An 11298-nucleotide genomic window follows, 5' to 3' on the forward strand; every position below is an offset into this window, starting at 1 on the left:
TTTTTTATGTGTTTCTGGATTCTGTTAGCTAGAATCTTGTTAAGGATCTTTGCATCTGTCAACACATGAGTTTTAGAGGGGTGCAAACCACAACTGGGGTAAACTCCCACATTCATAGAATGAAAAACTACACAATAAAAAACAAAATGCAGCTGGGCACCGGTGACTCAAGCCTGTAATCCTAGCTACTCAGGAGGCTGAGATCTGAGGATCAGCCTTCAAAGCCAATCTGGGCAGGAAAGTCTGTGAGACTCTTATCTCCAATAAACTACCAGAAAACCGGAAGTGGTGCTGTGGCTCAAGTGGTAGAGCTATAGTCTTGAGCTGAAGAGCTGAGGGACAGGGCCCAAGCCCAGAGTTCAAGCCCCATGACTGATTTAAAAGAAAAAAAAAAAGCAACCTACTGCAAATGCAAAACATGACTGAATCTCAAAAGCAGAGTGTTCAGAAAAGCCAGACACCAAAAGATACAGGCTATATGGTTCTATTTACAGGACATTCTTTTTGTTTGTTTGTTTCATTTTTAGTCATAAACAACCTATTCTTTTTTAAAAAATTAATTGTTCTTATAGAGGTGCTGTATAGAGGAGTTATAGTTACATAAGCCAGAGAAAGAGTACATTTCTTGTTTCTTTTCTTTTTGCTTGTTGTGGGGCTTGAATTCAGGGCCTAGGCACTGTCCTTGAGCTCTTTTGCTCAAGGCTAGTGCTCTACCACTTTAAGCCACAGTGCCACTTCCAGTTTTCTTGTGGTTAATCGGAGATAAGGGTCTCATAGAATTTCCTTTCTGGGCTGGCTTTGAACTGCCAAGATCTCAGCTTCAGATCTCAGCCTCCTGAGTAGTTAGGATTATGGGTACGAGCCATCAGTGCCTAGCTAGGAGTACATTCTTTTTGGACAATGTGATCCCTTCCCTTACTCTCTCTCAGCTTTTCCTTCCCATTCTCCACCCACAAATTGTATAGTTTATTTTCAACATAGTGTCCATAGAGTATATACGATATTCTAAAAAGAAAAGAGGCTGGGTGCCAGTGGCTCATGCTTGTAATCTTAGCTACTCAAGAGCCTGAGATCTGAGAATTGCAGTTCAAAGCCAGTCTGGGCAGGAAACATAGGTAACTTTTGGAGATGACAGATGTATTCATGTGGTGTATGGTTTCATGGACATGGTGGTGCTTGCCTGTAATACTAGATCTTGGGAAGCTAAAGCAGGAGGATTGACGATTTGAGGCCAGCATGGGCTATACAGTGACTTCTTGGCCAGCCTGGACAACAAAGGGAACCAAACCAACCAACCAAAAAAGTAGAAAAGACCACTTGAAAGAAACCATTTATTGGGCCTAAGATTGCAACACCAGGGGACAGCACAGGATGAGTTCATCTCTCCATTGACTGGAGAAAATAATCTGTTTTGGCTAGAAAAGCATGAGGCTACAATGTCTTCACCAATCAGGGCAGACTATAATACAAATGACGACAGTGCTCTCAACTAATCACCTGGGTTCCTCATGCAAGAGGTCTGTGTCTACACCAATCACAGGCCTTTTGCTAGGCCACCAGAGGAAGTGCTACTCTCTGGCCTCAGTGGAAATTGCTTGCAGTCATCTAGCTAGAGTTCACTGAGGCTTATGAGGTGAAAAGCCCAGCTCTAGCAGTTTGAAACATTTGAGCTGTCAGGAGTTAGAGTTGTGTTTTGAAAGTAAGGAGCTATGGTTGCTATGTAGCTTCCTCAAGGTGTCTGGAGTATTATTCAAAGAACAGTTGGGCTTTTTGTTTGGCTGATAGCCCTTCCCTCCAGGCAGATAGGGACACCTGGGAAAGGTCTTAGGTTGCAGCTTATGCTCCTGGTGTCCCCTGCCACCAACTTCTTAGCTTATTTAAAGAAAAAGTAAACATCAAATGGGGTGTTTATAATAGAGGTTTATCATTAACTTTGAAAGTTTTAACAATGTTGTGGAAGTGCTTGACCCCTGCCTTAGTGACCCAAGGGGAATTGTGTGTCTCTAACTTTTCCTAGTCATAATTGATTTTCTTGCTGGCTTAGAAATGTCACCTTTGCTTAGAGCTCAGCTGGGTGTGTTCTCATTTGTTTATAGCTTTGTTGTTTGTTTTTCTGTGCATCTCTCTCCTTATTCTCTACAGTTTTGAAAGTAATTGGGTAGGAGGGGAGAGATAAAACCTATTTGTCTAGACAATTCAATGTATTTTAAACTCAGCTTTTCCCCTAACCTCCAGACCTATTCGTAAGTAGGAAAATTTAGGAATCTAAGCCCATTTGCTTTCTAAACTGGAAATCTTGGGAATGGTGTCTAGTCTCCAGTCTCTACATTCTGTCTTTCAATTGTCCCTTGAATTTGAAATCCAATTCTTCTCTGTGATTTTCACCTGGAATATTGCAACAGCTGCTGAAATAGTTGCCTGGCCTTTGTCCTTCCTATTCCATTTATGAAACATTGGAGTATACAAATGAGTTAAATGTGGTGCAACAGTAGAATGTGATTTGGCATGAAGTCAGTACAAAAAATAATCACAAATGAATTACTGAATTCTTACTGTCGAATAAGAGGAAATACTCAAGTTTTCCTGAGAAATAAAACTTTCCTGGCACAACATTATAGGAAAAGCTATTTCTTGCCTACATGACCATTTTCCTTAAGTAGATTTTTCATTTTTGAACTTTTCTTCAGTGCTGGAGACCAAACTCAGGTCCTTGTGCATACTAGGCAATTCTCTACAACAAAACAAAACAAAAACAAAAAACCCTACATCCCCAGCACTCTTCCTTTGAAATTTAAAATGTTAATAGAAGCAAACAAGCTTTGTGAGCCTGTAACCCCTCTGTACAGTATCACAATAAAAAATAAATAAAAATAAAAAAGAACTTTAAACAAACAAAAAAAGCCCAAGGCAAGGCCCCACAGGCTAATAGAATTAGCTGAGCTTCAGAGAATAAAGTGTCTTATCTTCAGTGAATTACACTTCCAGAAAACAATATTCCAGAGCTGAATTTAATGAGAGGGAGTGGACCCACCACAGGGGTGGGTCATATCTGTACAGAGCAAAGGAAATGAGGTACAGAGACTGCCCGATAGGTTACACAGCATACATTTGTCGTCTTTGAACAGTTTGAACAGTTCACCACTTCTGATGAGACTTAGCTTCTTCTTGTCAACAGGTCATAATCTGTTTACACACCAAGTTAGGTTATAGTTCACTGTGTAGGAAGAGATCTTCAAGCCATTTGAGGCCAATTTAGCAATTGTAGGCCAAATTTAAGGATTCTGTTTGGGTTATGCTAATAGAATTGTGTCAAATGTGCTTTTTATGGGTGCAATCTGTTCAAGAATAAGTTCTTAGACAAATGTATTTAAGGAAAAATCTTTTGTGATTTTAAATATAAAAAGTCATAGTATAGCAAATCCAGCTGGGTGCTGCTTACTCATGCCTGGAATCTTAGCTACTCAGGAAGCTGAGATCTGAGGATCATGGTTTGAAGCTAGCCCAGGTAAGAAAGTCCATGAGACTTTTATCTCCAATTAACTACAAAAAGCTGGTAGTAGGGGCTGGGAAGGTGGCTCAGTGGTAGAGCGCTTGCCTTGCATGCCTGAGGCCCTGGGTTCAATTCCTCAGCACCACATAAGCAAAAAGAAAAAAGCCGGAAGTGGCGCTGTGGCTCAAATGGTAGAGCGCTAGCCTTGAGCTGAAGAGCTGAGGGACAGTGCCCAGGCCCAGAGTTCAGGCCCCACAACCGGACCCAAAAAAAAAAAAAAAAAGCTGGTAGTAGAGCTATGATTCAAGTGGTAGAGCACAAAAGCTCAGGGACAAGTACCCAGGCCCAGGGTTTAAGCCCCAGGACTGGCTAAAATAAAAGCAAAAACAAAAAACAAAACAAATTTAAAAACTTCTAACTTGATAGTGTATCAAATGATGAAGTAGTAAACTTAACTTTTTTGTTATGTATTGTAAGTAGTGTTGTATGGTAGATCCAGTCCTGAGAATAGAGAAGTCACCACTTAAAATGCTGAAGTTGGGGGCTGGGAAAGTGGCTCGCTTGCCTCGCATGCATGAGGCCCTGGGTTCAATTCCTCAGCACATATAAACAGAAAAAGCTGGAAGTCACTATGGCTTAAGTGGTAGAGCACTAGCCTAGAACTAAGGGACAGCGCCCAGGCCCAGAGTTCAAGCCCCACGACTGACCCCCCCCCCCGAAAAAAAGACTGAATTTGAAGTTTTTATTGGAGCAATAGCGACGGCAGGGGGACTCCTGTCACAAAGCCCTACCGCTGTAAATATCATGTCAATACATGGCTTATTTAGTCCCAAAACTGCATAAGGTGTGTGGAATTAATCTTAACAAAGTAGTGAAGCAAATCAGATGTGCACACAATCAAAGCAAATTTAAAAAAAAACACTAACAAAGCTGTTATAAGCCAAAACAAATCAAATGTGGACACAATCAAGGGAAATCAAGAACCAATTATTAGGGACAGTAAGACTTTTCTGGAACTTACCAACCTAAAACACATTTGTAAACTAAAGAATGTCCTCTATCAAGGTCTTTTGCTCAGACCCAGTGTCCTTACTTCAGTACATCCAGTGGTATTATGGAGTAAGGTTCCTGTTTCCATTCAAGCCTTTTGATGTCCCAAGTTTGTTGGATCATCCTCCATGTGTTTTTTGTTTGTTTGTTTGTTTTGTCAGTTGTGGGGCCTGAACTCTGGGCCTTGGGCACTGTCCCCCAGCAATTCAGCTGTAGACCAGCACTCCACCACTTGAGCCTTAGCCCCATTTCTGGCTTTTTCTGCTTATGTGGTGCTGAGGAATCGAACCCAGGGCCTCATGCATGCAAGGCAAACACTCTACCACTGAGCCATCTTCCCAGCCCCAATCCTCCATGTTTAATGGAGAACATCTTTCATGTTCACCAAATGACATTATTCTTTCCTTCACTATGGTTCTCCGATTCAAACTTCTTCATATGTAATAGCTTACCATGCCAGAAAGATATGTAGATATTATCAACATAAAGAAGTGAATCAATCAACAAATATACATAAAGTATACAGGACCAACAGTTGAGTATAATGTTTATTACATGCACTGTGCACATTAATACATTTAATCTATGTACGGGATGCTATTATTATACCCACTTTACCAATAAGGAAACCAAGGCCTAGAGAGGTTAATTGTCTTTACTCAAGGGCACTGAGATACTAAGCACTAGACAGCTAAAAAGGTGACAAAACTGGAATTCTGAAGCAGACAGTACAACTCCTGATCTTGTGTTCTGCTATCGCCCATATCCAATGTTTTTTGTTTGGTTCTTGTTTTGTACTTTTTCTCTTCATTAGCATTTAGGAATCCTAGTCTCCCTAATCTTTTCTTTGTATGCCTTTTTTGGTACTCTCCTCTGAAATTTCTACTCCCCATGGGTAGGTAGCCACAGTTTCTGAGGTTCGGATGAACTTGGGCCCTGATAGCACAACCTACACGCTCCCACTGTTTGAGGATGGGTTCAGTCCTTGAAAGTGGGCACCTACAAAATAAATCTGGCTCTGAGTCACAAATACCAAGTTCAGTGTATTATATTACTATGCAATTATTTCTTTCCACCGAGCAGAGGTGGGTAAAAGGAAATGCACCCTCCTCCAGGGCACAGTGTCTACTCTGCAGGTGTGCCATAGTCTCTGTGCGGGGTTGACCATTGTCCATGGTTCTTACCTAGAAGGGTAGCCTAGATCTTTCTGTTTACAGTAGGAGAAGGCTTAGATCATTTGATTGCTCTTAATACAGCAATTTCTTTGAGTACAGTATCTACAAAACAGAGTTTTGTCTTTATTTACTTTATTTTCTAATTTCCAGTCCTGGGGCTTGAACTCAGGGCCTGGGTCCTGTCCATAAGTCTCATTGTACTCAAGGCTAGCACTCTACCACTTGAGCCACAGTATCACTTCATTTTTGAATGGTTAATTGGAGAGAAGAGTCTCATGGAGACTTCTGTTCCAGCTGACTTTGAATGGTGAGCCTCAGATCTCAGCCTCCTAATTAGCTAGGATTACAAATGTGAGCAGGGGTGCCTGGCATAGTTTTGTCTTTATAACATTGTTGCTTATTAGGCGACAGAAATCTACTTTCCTATTAAATTGAAGTAATAGGGTAAACCAGTGTCTTATATAGTCACTCTAAGTCTGTCTTATTGTGACTTTACATGCTTCATGACATATTTTCAATGGCTACTTATGAATTTATAATGGTCATCCAATCAAATCAGTAGATAAGGAAAGATAATATGTGATATAGTTATTATGGTTTGGATCTGAAATGTGTGGAAAGGCTTGCTCCCAATAAAATGTTCACGGGTGGGGCTTTTGGAAAGGGAGAGTTCTGACTTACCCAATGATCAATCCAGTGATTGAGTCATAATTGAATGAACTATTGGAAGGTGGTAGAAACTGCGGAAATTAGAGCCTGAGGATGGAAGAGGGTTGCTGGGATACATCTTGAAGGATGTATCTTGCCCTGGCTGTTACATTCTCTCATCTCTGTGGTTTTCTGCCTTGCTTCAGACCCAAAACAATGCCATTAAATAACGAAGGACCAGAACTTTTGAAATTGTAAGCCAAAATCTTTCCTATCTTGTTTTTCTCAGGTATTTTGTCACAGTGACAAAAATTTAATTATACCTGAGACAAGTATTGAAGTTTCATCATCAGACTATAATGACCAATGAGAGTCCAAAGCCCTCAATTTAACCCCAGCATTGGCCCAAAACAAAAGAAAAACAACAACAGACCAAGAAAAAGCTGTGCCCAAAGTTAATAAATAGAAGTAATAAGAATCAGAGCAGAAATGAATAGCATGGAAGGTAGGACAATTAAAGAATCAACAAAACAGCTTGCCTTGCATGCATGAGGCCCTGGGTTCGATTCCTCAGCACCACATAAGCAGAAAAAAAAGCCGGAAGTGGCGCTGTGGCTCAAGTGGTAGAGCTCTAGCCTTGAGCTGAAGAGCTGAGGGACAACGCCCAGGCCCAGAGTTCAGGCCCCACGACCGGACCCAAAAAAAAAAAAAAAAAGAATCAACAAAACAGTTCTTTGAAAAGATAAACAAAATGGACAAACCTTTAGCCAAATTAAGCAAAAGAAACAGACATAATCCCAGAGTTTGGGATGCAAGTTCAAGAGAAGTATAAGGTGAGATGCTGTTACAAAGACAGAGAAACTCAGGTTAATGACAAACTCAAAAGAGGCTAATGACACTAATGAAATTCGGAGAATCATTAGGGAATATTTTGAAACTTAGGTTGCTGTTCACATAGTGAGAGCCAGGATCACAGTATCTGATAGGCAGAAAGAGACCATACAAGGTGCAGGTGGGGCTCCATTAAAAAACAAGAAAGGAATCTTGAGGCATTGTTCTACTAGGAGCACAAATGCACTTCCTGCAAACCTTCACCTGAGCTGGCACCAAGCATTGGGCCTGCACCCTCATGGCACACAGCAACTCAGATGGGGGTCACGCGAGTCAACGCCTCCAACAAACTGATTTTCCAATAAATTGTAAAATTAAATAAAAAATGTCTAGACACGTATGACATGTCTAGCTCTACTGAGCTGAACTAATTGGATGGAGACAACCTTAATGAATCTAATGAACGATGAGTTTTGTTGGTTTGTTTTTGCCAGGTCTGGGGCTGGCAAAACTCTGAGCCTGGGTGCTACCATTTGAGCCACAGCTCCACTTCTGGCGTTTTGTGGTTAATAGGAGATAAGAGTCTCACAGACATTCCTGCCCCAGCTGGCTTTGAACCATGATCCTCAGATCTCAGCCTCCTGAGCAGCTAGACTTATAGGCATGAGTCACCAGCACCTGGTCATATTGTAATCATTTGTAAAGAAATGGAAATACAGAATTATGTTACGTGAAGTAAGTCAGACCTAGAGAGACAAAGGATACATGTTTCTCTTTATATGTGGAAGCGAGATTTAACTTATAAACTAATAAGTAAACGTATTGGATGGTATACAGCATTTACAAATGTATTAACTGAAATATAGTAGATTTAAGGGAGGAATCAAATAGTGTAATTCCCTAGAAAGGCAAAGTCAAAGTTCAGCAAAATAAACACCAGGATGTGGGTTCCTGAAAGGGGTGGGGAGGGGTGTCAAGGGAAAAGGGTCTAAAGAATGAAGAGGAAAGTGTTATGTGAGAATTCATTCACAAGAGACCAAAAAGCCACATTTTGAGAGGTTGAACTGGGAGTCAAATTAGAAAGCTGGAGACTGCAGATGGACTCTTGTCCCAAAGAACCTGCAGCCCAGAAAGTAGCTTGCACAAGCCGGGTACCAGTGGCTCAGGTCTGTAATCCTAGCTACTCAGGATGTTGAGATCTGAGGTTCATGGTTCAAAGTCAGCCCAGGCAGGAAAGTCTGTGAAACTCTTATCTCCAATAAACCACTAAAATACCAAAAATGGCACTGTGGCTCAAGGGGTAGAGTGCTCACCTTGAGGTGAAGAGCCAGGGACAGTGCCCAAGCCCAGAGTTCAAGCCTACAACCGAACCCTCCCACCCAAAAGAAAGAAAGAAAGAAAGAAAGAGAGAGAGAGAGAAAGAAAGTAGCTTGCACCAAGCTTTAAAAAGCAAAAACCATATGTTTGGAATGGGGACCCAAGCCTAATCAAAGTGTTTCAGAATAAGGGGAGTATGCAGTGAAAGATTCAATGTATATCCTACAAAATTAAGAAAAGTGAGGGCTGGGTGGGGAAGGATAGGTAAGAAATGCTGAAAGGGGTGACATTCATCAAGATATATTTTATTCATAAACTACTTTGTTAAATGTAACTTCTTTGTACAATTACTTAAAGATCACAAGAAAAAGAAAAAATTGGCAAAACTTAAGATAAAAGAATGCAAACTCTGGATTCATTCTCTCTGGGTTCAAATCTACTATTCTATCATTTATTTTCTAGTTCGTGTTACTATAGGTATGTTCCTCTAGCATCCTGTGCTATACAAATCCTTACTTCTTAAGATAGTTGGATCATATGAATTCATCTAAACAAGATGCTTAGAATTGGATCCTGCACAATTAGAATCTGATTAACTGTTATTATCATTTCCGATGTGGAAAGTCACTTGTGATATATTGCTTGGTGAAAACATGTCACAACATAAGATATATTTGTGCTAATAAAACAAACATCTGTTTACATACACTCTCATACATGTTACTTCCATATTGTAGAATTTTTTTTATATGAGGAACTAAGGATTTCTAGTCTTTTCTGGAAATTAAAATTTTTCAACAAACTCATTGCTTTCTACTTAGATTCTGTGTTGCAGATGGTTTTGAAAGCCTTTTTGAAGTTATGGGAAGTCAGTTTCCCTAGTCTTTGGAGATAAATTGGGAAGATCTAACTAATTGTCCTTGAGGTTATTTGATAAGGGGGTAAACCCTATTAAGTATTGTTGACAATGTTTACTCCAGGACAGGCCTTTTGATGTTTTTCTCTTTTAAATCATTTAGTCTGTTAGGGTCCAGCTGGTTGGCCATTAGATAATTGCCAACCTGCCCTTAGCCATGGCTGCCTTGAGTGGGGAGCTGTCAATCAAGCCGTCTGTGGTGATCTACAAGACGGGAGTCATGGCAGTCTGGCTGCTCTGGTGACTCACCATTACAACTGCAAGCACTACTGTGACCCTGACTGTTGACGAAGCTACAACTTTTGCTTCAGGAGGTCATGTTCCAACTATTCCACATAGCTTGCAGACTTTGGGAGATTTCCCTTTTTTTTTTTAATGATAAGCCTCAGTGACCTTTAGATGACCAAGTCCATCTTAAAGCTGAGCGGGGGAGGTACTATCTGTTGTAACCAAGTAACAATCTAACGATTGGTGTACATGGGAGGCTGTGATAGAGAGATCTAGAAGCTGTGTGGTCATGATGTCGCATTCATTTTCTGGCTATATCTTAGTTCTGCCAGATTAGTCTGAGAGATTTATCTCTTATGTACTACCTCTTGAAGTTGCAACCAAAGACCTCAAGACTTGCCTACTTGTGGTCTTCATCACAGAGTGAGCAAAAACTGGTAGCTCCCAGTCTTGGTGTTGGGAGCAGTAGCAGCAGTAACAGCAGCAGCTCATGACCTTCAGAGTGTGACCTAAGATAGAAAGTGGAAGAAAAGGGGCTGGGAAGGTGGCTCAATGGTAGAGCGCTTGCCTTGCATGCATGAGGCCCTGGGTTCGATTCTTCAGCACCACATAAGCAGAAAAAGCCAGAAGTGGTGCTGTGGCTCATGTGGTAGAGCACTAGACTTGAGCCTTCAGCTGAGGAATAGTGCCCAGGCCCAGAGTTCAGGCCCCACGACCAACCAAAAAAAAAAAATTAACACTGTGGAAGATGTCTATGAAGGGCTGAAGTTAAAGAGACTACCATGAGCTGGCCCAGAGAGAGCTGTAAGCTGTGACTGCTTGGAGAGTTCCAGAGAGCCAGGAAGAGCTAACAACCAAGGGTTCAGAAACCTAAAACTCAGGAGTTATCACACTTTAGCTGTGGCCCATTTGGCACTCAAAACCCAGAGCAATAAGCCTCTGACCAGAGGCTGAACTCAAAGCCTAGAGCAATAAGCATCTAGAACACTGATAAGTCTCTGGCTTTCAAACCTTGGAGCCATAAGCCTCTAGTTCTCAGGACCTGGAGCTATAAGCTCCTGGGTTTCAAAAACCAGCCCATAAGCTTCTGACTAAAGAGCTTAGGGCTATATTCACAAAGGGAACTGTTCCTAGCCTATTCATTATTTGCTTTGCCACTTTCATTCAAATAGAACAAAAAAACAAAACAGTGATGTTTGGATGTTTAGTCACAGAAATAGGACAGTTTATATGTACCAAACTGTTGTCAAGGATTATTTCTGGAGAGTGCAATTAGGGTATGGTGGGCATGGGGTGAAGGGAGAAGGAGAGATCTTTATATGTTTGTATTGTTGGTGTGTGTGTATATATACACACACATACGTGCACATACACACACATGATAGTATGGGGTGCCAGACCCTATGATCCAGCTACTTTAGGCTTACAAGGGTTGCTGGGGTCACATGTGTGCACCATGTTCCGTCTTCTCAATCTTAACTTCCTTTTTAGCTCCGATGACAAGTGTGTGATACCATATCCTGCTTGTTTACTGAGGGGATTGGCTCAATAACTTTTTTTGGTGGGGGGGGTCGGTCGTGGCGATTGAACTCTGGGCTTGGGTGCTGTCCCTCAGCTCTTCAGCCCAAGGCTAGCACTCTACC

At 41.3% G+C, this 11298-nt stretch overlaps 1 protein-coding gene across 1 annotated transcript in view; it reads left to right on the forward strand.

Moving 5' to 3' along the window:
• Positions 1 to 11298, forward strand: part of Kiaa0368 (KIAA0368 ortholog) — a 133165-nt gene that overhangs the window by 3404 nt on the left and 118463 nt on the right. The window lies entirely within an intron of this gene.

The sequence above is a fragment of the Dipodomys ordii genome, unplaced genomic scaffold (assembly GCF_000151885.1).
Source record: "Dipodomys ordii isolate 6190 unplaced genomic scaffold, Dord_2.0 Scaffold67, whole genome shotgun sequence".
NCBI classification, from domain to species: Eukaryota; Metazoa; Chordata; class Mammalia; order Rodentia; family Heteromyidae; genus Dipodomys; species Dipodomys ordii.